A 5596-nucleotide genomic window follows, 5' to 3' on the forward strand; every position below is an offset into this window, starting at 1 on the left:
TCGGGATATTAGGCAGAAGCGGGGAGCTGGACCGACGCGGGGAGCTGGGCCGAGCGGTGAGTTGGGCCGAGCGGTAGCCTGTAGGCCTCGTGGATTGTGAGCCTGTGGTCTTTATTTCCTTATCTATCAGCCCAAAAATTAAACAGGTTATACGGGTTAAACGGGTCAGACATCTAAAATCCGTATCCGACCCAATTACTAAACAGGTTAAATAGGTCGACCTGTTTACGACCCGAACCCGTTTAGGCCAAACCGAAACCTGTTTATAGTGGGTCGAACACGGGTCGGGTTGGCGGGTCGGGTCATTTTTTGCCACCCCTAAATGAGGGTTTAAGGCTTCAGTTGAAAACTTGGAATTGAGGCGGTAGAAATAGAATTGAAGAAAAAATTAAAAATTCTGATGTTTGAAATTTTTTTAGTGGAGAAAAAAAAGAGAAAATAGAAAAAAAATTTTGGGCTTCAATTCTTTTTTCTTTTTCTTTATAGAAGTATTTGGAGAAAAAAATTGAAACTTAATAAATTTTTTTGTAATACCTATTTTACTTTTAAATTAAAAAAGTACTAAATTAAAAAAATAAATATATCCTAAGGCATCTTTTGTAGCCATGGATCCAATCCAATATGATCTGATTTTTTAGTAGATTGGGTCTGAGTCTAAAATTAGGACCTCAATAAGAATCCAGGTTGGATCGGGATCACTCATAATCCGATCTGATTCGATCCATTTGCACCTCTACTTATAAGCATACCTCTTTTATCATAAAAATATTTTAATAAAAATATTAAATAGAAATGTTTTTTACTATTTCTAAATTTTCAAATAAGAGGAATGAACGTATTTTCTGTTTTCTCCTAAAACTTTCAGATGAGAGAAAAGACTATTCTGTTCCTTTGTTTTCTTTTCTCTCCTCATTAAAGTTTCCTTTCTTTTCCTTTCTCCCCGAAACTCCCAAACGGTGGGTTAAGGAATCGATTCATCTCAACGTGAAATATCCGAGGCCAGAAAGATTTCCTCATCTCATGTTTTCCTTCCCCATCTAGAGAGAGGATGAGGAAAGAGAGAGATAGGAGAGATGGAAGAGGAGGAGGTGACGGTGGGTGGGATGAGGCTTGGGAAGAAGCCGATATGGAAGGTACAGTGCACAGTTCACATGTATCTGAGCAATGTTTTCTTGATTTTGAGTTCTAATTTCACTTGATCATACAGTTTGATTTCTTGTACTATGCATTATTAGCGTTCTCTGGATTCTGGTGACTTGTCTAAACATTCGTACTACATGTTTGATAGTTTGCTCATGAAAGCCGTTGGCTATTCCATGATTTTGCATTCATGCTTCGGTTTTATTCTTTGACAGTCTGACAAATGTGTGTAGCCGATCTTGTGTTAAAGTGCACCAAAATCTATCAGCCGTATGTTTTATTCAAAAAATACTGTATAGGCAGTTACATTGTGTATCTCATTTTATGGAGTGCTTGCATTGATGTCTCTTTTGCAGGCTGGAGACGGGTGTGCCTGTGAGGATGAAATCATTTGGAGTTGAAATTCACAGTGTAAGATGTGTAAGATGTGGAACTTTTGGCCATCAAAGTGGTGACTGTGAATGCCCTCTGAAAGATTCAACAATGCCTAATGAAGAGAGTCGGCTGAAGAGGGATAATCCACTAACAGCTATAATGGCACAGACAGACTCTAGTGAGGCAAGTATCGCCATATTTTTCTTTTTGTGTGAGCATTTTTGTTAATTTTCCACTGTAATAGTTGATGAGTTTTTAAAAGATTATAAAACCATGACTTTAAAGTGAAAATTCTGTAGAGATCCATTTCCAGCAATGTATTGCAATTTCAAAGATTTTCTTTTTTGTTCTTTTTTACATTAGTTATTGCCGATAGCAAGTCTATAGTTGATAAACAAGAGTTTGGTGATGCGTGTTGTAACTGAGGGAAAATCAATGAAGTCAGTCTTGAATGCTGTATTGTGTCTTGTTCATTGTATTTAGAGTTGTTGTCAAACTAAACAAAACATGATGTATCTTGAAATAAAATTGCTTTTCTGCATTGTTTTATATTAGAAATTAAGCAACTTTCTTGCTAATCAAGAATAAGATAATGCATGTCCAATGTCCAATGCTTCTTTTTTTCTATCTAAAATCCATGTTGCTATCATCTGATGGTATGAAAAAACATGGCCTGTAGAAGAAATCTCAGACCTTAATTTGTTATTGGAAGGCACTTATATTCTTTCCAGTTGGATGAATCTTGGGGTTATCTGAAACAATGATCTCTTGCTAGAGACCCAGACCCTTCTGAAGTTTACTTGAAAGCTGGTCCAAAAACAAATCTATAGCATGTCTCTGTACCATATTCGATGTTTATAGGGGGAATTTGCCCCTGCACCGATCAGCACCCTTCAACTATACATGGACATGAACTTAGGTTGTTATTATCACTAGGCAATAGGTTAACCTGCAGAAATTTATCGAGTTGTGTGAGAGGTTTTCATATATTCTGCTTCTGGAATGACTGACTGAAATGTCTCCAGAGATCATGAGTGCCTGGCTAGTTTCTGCTCACATAGGAGCTGACCATTTAGTGAAAACCACTGTTGCAACACTCTTTGTTACTCTTCTTGAAGAAAATTGAAAAAAAGCTACATATTTACTTGTTTATTGTTTGTTAATTATGATCCGGTTTCATGCCTTCTTTACCTCTACTGTGTACTAGTTCTTGTCTTATTATAAATCTGCCATACACTTTTTTAAAATATTTAATAGGACATTCAAGTTAATGATCCTTAGAGGAGAAAGAATATCAATTTGAGAAAAGAATGCATACATATTGGAAATTAAACCAAATTTGCTTTAATACCAATTAGAAGTATTAATTGTGTGTGTGTATATATATTAGTGGAATCTTTATCAATATATATTCTTAGCATTCGTGTTGGATAATTGTATCTTTTGGGATGTTGAGATGCATTTACTTTGAGGGATATGAAAGTCACTGTTATCTATATAAACACTTGTAGTGAGTCATTTTGTAAGGAACAACAAGAAGTGAAGTGAAAAGATATAAAAACAATTTATTCACTCCCCTCTACATCCATATCTAAATAAGGTGATACTAGAGCATCTTGCCTTTTTAATCCCAACTTAGTTTTATAGAACCACAAAAATACAGCAAGGTTAACAACAAAAGAAGAGTTATTTGAGAATAAGGAAGCTTGAAGTGCAGGGACATGGGAAAGATGACGGCAAGATTGATTTGAAGAATCAAAAGCTATGTTGTCAACAAACGTGAGCTGAGTAAAACAAAAGAGAAAAGAGAAAGGAGGGAGATCATTTTCTTACAAGAAATATTAGTTTTTTTCTAACTGCAAAAATTGGAATATTCGAGCTTGCACCTATCTTCAAGCTTTTGGGAGTTTCATGACAAAGAATATCCAAGTAAAGCAAGAAGAGGAAGCACATGAGATTTTACAAAGGGCAATGACCTAAGAAATATGGAAGGCTGTCAAAGATATACTATCTCCGAACAGGGTGTTGGAAAAGCTGAAGTTCACTCCTTCTTAGCATGTGCCTTGTGCATTACTGGACATTGGTTAGCCAATTTAGATGACAATATACATTTGGAAGAAGATATTGATGAACATGAAATTGAATAAGAATAAAATTTGATAATGTAGAATTTGGTGAGAAGGATGAGAAAGAAAAAAAAGAAGATGAATTTAATGAAGAAACTGAAAAATTAAAGAGAGAAAATTAAAAGAAATTGGAGAAATTGTGGAAGAGAAAATACAAACTATGAATTTGAAAATGCAAGTGATGGACAAATCAAAGAGACAAAAATATAATGAAGTTAAAAAAAAAAAAATTTTGAAAGGGAAGAGGATGATATGCAGATCGAAGAAGCAATGTTGGGAATGTAGAAATTCAAGAAAAAGGTCAAGCTTCAAAAGCAAAATGATTGAAAATTTGAAAAATTTTCAATGATACAGGTTGAATAAACATGAAATCATTTTTTGATTAAGAGGCACAAGAACAAGCAAAGTTCAAGAAGTATGAAGACTAATGGTATGCATGCACAAAGGGAAAGACTCAGAATAGGGTATTTATTCAACTGAATATTATGTGCAAGAGAACAAAGATGTCCCAAAAGCCCTTCACATCAGCTGAAATGGCCATGAATATGTATGCATTTAAAAATATTGGATCTTTATTGCAAAAGAAAAAAAGAGTATCTTATCTTCTATAAAAAATGAAGAGCTGTAGGTTTCCAAAGCTTGCTATGTTCATATCTTCAATTAGCTGTTACTGATTCTCAAATGGAAGAAACTTTTGCTTAAGATGCTGCATCCCCCGAGGGGTGGCCCCATAGAAGTTTAATTAGTGGGATGTTCATTTCTTCTGGAGTTTCCACCAAAGGTTTATCCTCTCTTCCTCTCTGCATCCATATCCAAATAAAGTGATATTAGAGCTTCTTGCTTCTGCTGTTCCAACAATCTCATAATTGGTTAGCCCCAACAATAATCATTGGGGCTGATCCTGGCATTCTGTGGTTAGCTTTGTGAATTTTTCTTTGCCATGAAAGTGATTAAGAGATTGGGAAAACTGGGTTGTGGACAAAAACCAAGTCATTTTGGTATTGCGAGAGTTGAACCATGCTTTAGATCCCAAATGCCTTGTGTACTCAATCGATGGTTCTGAGCTTACTCGCTTTTAAGTAGTTGTCTAATATGCTAGCATGAAAGATATACAGATAACATAGAAAAGGAATGACTTGGTGGAAAAGGAAACTCTTAAGACTAAAAGTACTGAAGTAGTTTATAGTTTGTGGCAGCCATTATTGTCCAGTGCATTGTTTTCATGGAAATTAATCTACTATCTTCGGCAAGTGAATAAATGAAACTTGAGATTACTCCTAATTAAATGCAGGTGTTTGCTGTTTGTTAGACAAATGCTGGACTGCATATTATGATTGCAGCATTTCATCATGTATGAATCATTTACTTCAACATGAGAAGCAACGCTTTTATAATGTTGTGGCATAACTATTTGCTAGTTTAAGTCATTTAAATTTTTATTCCGTCTCTTTGCACATATGTACATGTTTGTCTTCTACACCTCATCTACGGTGTGGTTCTCTTGTTTGCAGCCTTTGAAGTTGGAATTGAAGCAAAAACTAGGATTATGCCCTCCCTATGGTGGGTGCCAACCAGATGATCTTAAACTAGCATATAGTAGCAGATGACATATTTGATGACTCCCTGCTTTGCTTTCCAACTTCTTGGCAAGCAAATCTAAGAAGCATTCCATACCTATGAGCAAGCACAACCACTGATCACCAGTAGGTCTTAATGAATCCAAGAGACATCATGTTAATCATCAACCTTCATCGTCTTCTGATTCTGAAGTTCGGGAAACTGGAGGCGGTCATAATGCAAACATGAGAAGCAGTATCATTCAGAATTTTTATGGTCTTCTGACCCAGAAGTTGAAGTTTGGAAAGATGACAGGAGGCAGTCAAAGAGTAATCATAAACAGCAACATCATTCAGAGTCTTCCTCTACTGACTCTGAATTTTATGAGGAAACAGGAG

The 5596-nt window shown here is 35.6% G+C and overlaps 1 long non-coding RNA gene across 1 annotated transcript in view; it reads left to right on the forward strand.

The window, feature by feature from the left end:
- Positions 1-942: 942 nt before the first annotated feature.
- LOC148703182 (uncharacterized) overlaps positions 943-5596 on the forward strand; it is a 5563-nt gene continuing 909 nt past the window's right edge. Inside the window, exons 1-3 of the long non-coding RNA XR_015987923.2 lie at positions 943-1133; positions 1497-1698; positions 5153-5596. The exon at positions 5153-5596 is cut by the window's right edge and continues 909 nt beyond it. This is a non-coding gene — a long non-coding RNA (uncharacterized LOC148703182). The remainder of the gene's footprint in view (positions 1134-1496; positions 1699-5152) is intronic.

The sequence above is a fragment of the Phoenix dactylifera genome, chromosome 6 (genome assembly GCF_051530095.1).
Source record: "Phoenix dactylifera cultivar Ajwa chromosome 6, Ajwa_hap1_PhDact_Kaust_v1.1, whole genome shotgun sequence".
In the NCBI taxonomy this organism is placed as follows: domain Eukaryota; kingdom Viridiplantae; phylum Streptophyta; class Magnoliopsida; order Arecales; family Arecaceae; genus Phoenix; species Phoenix dactylifera.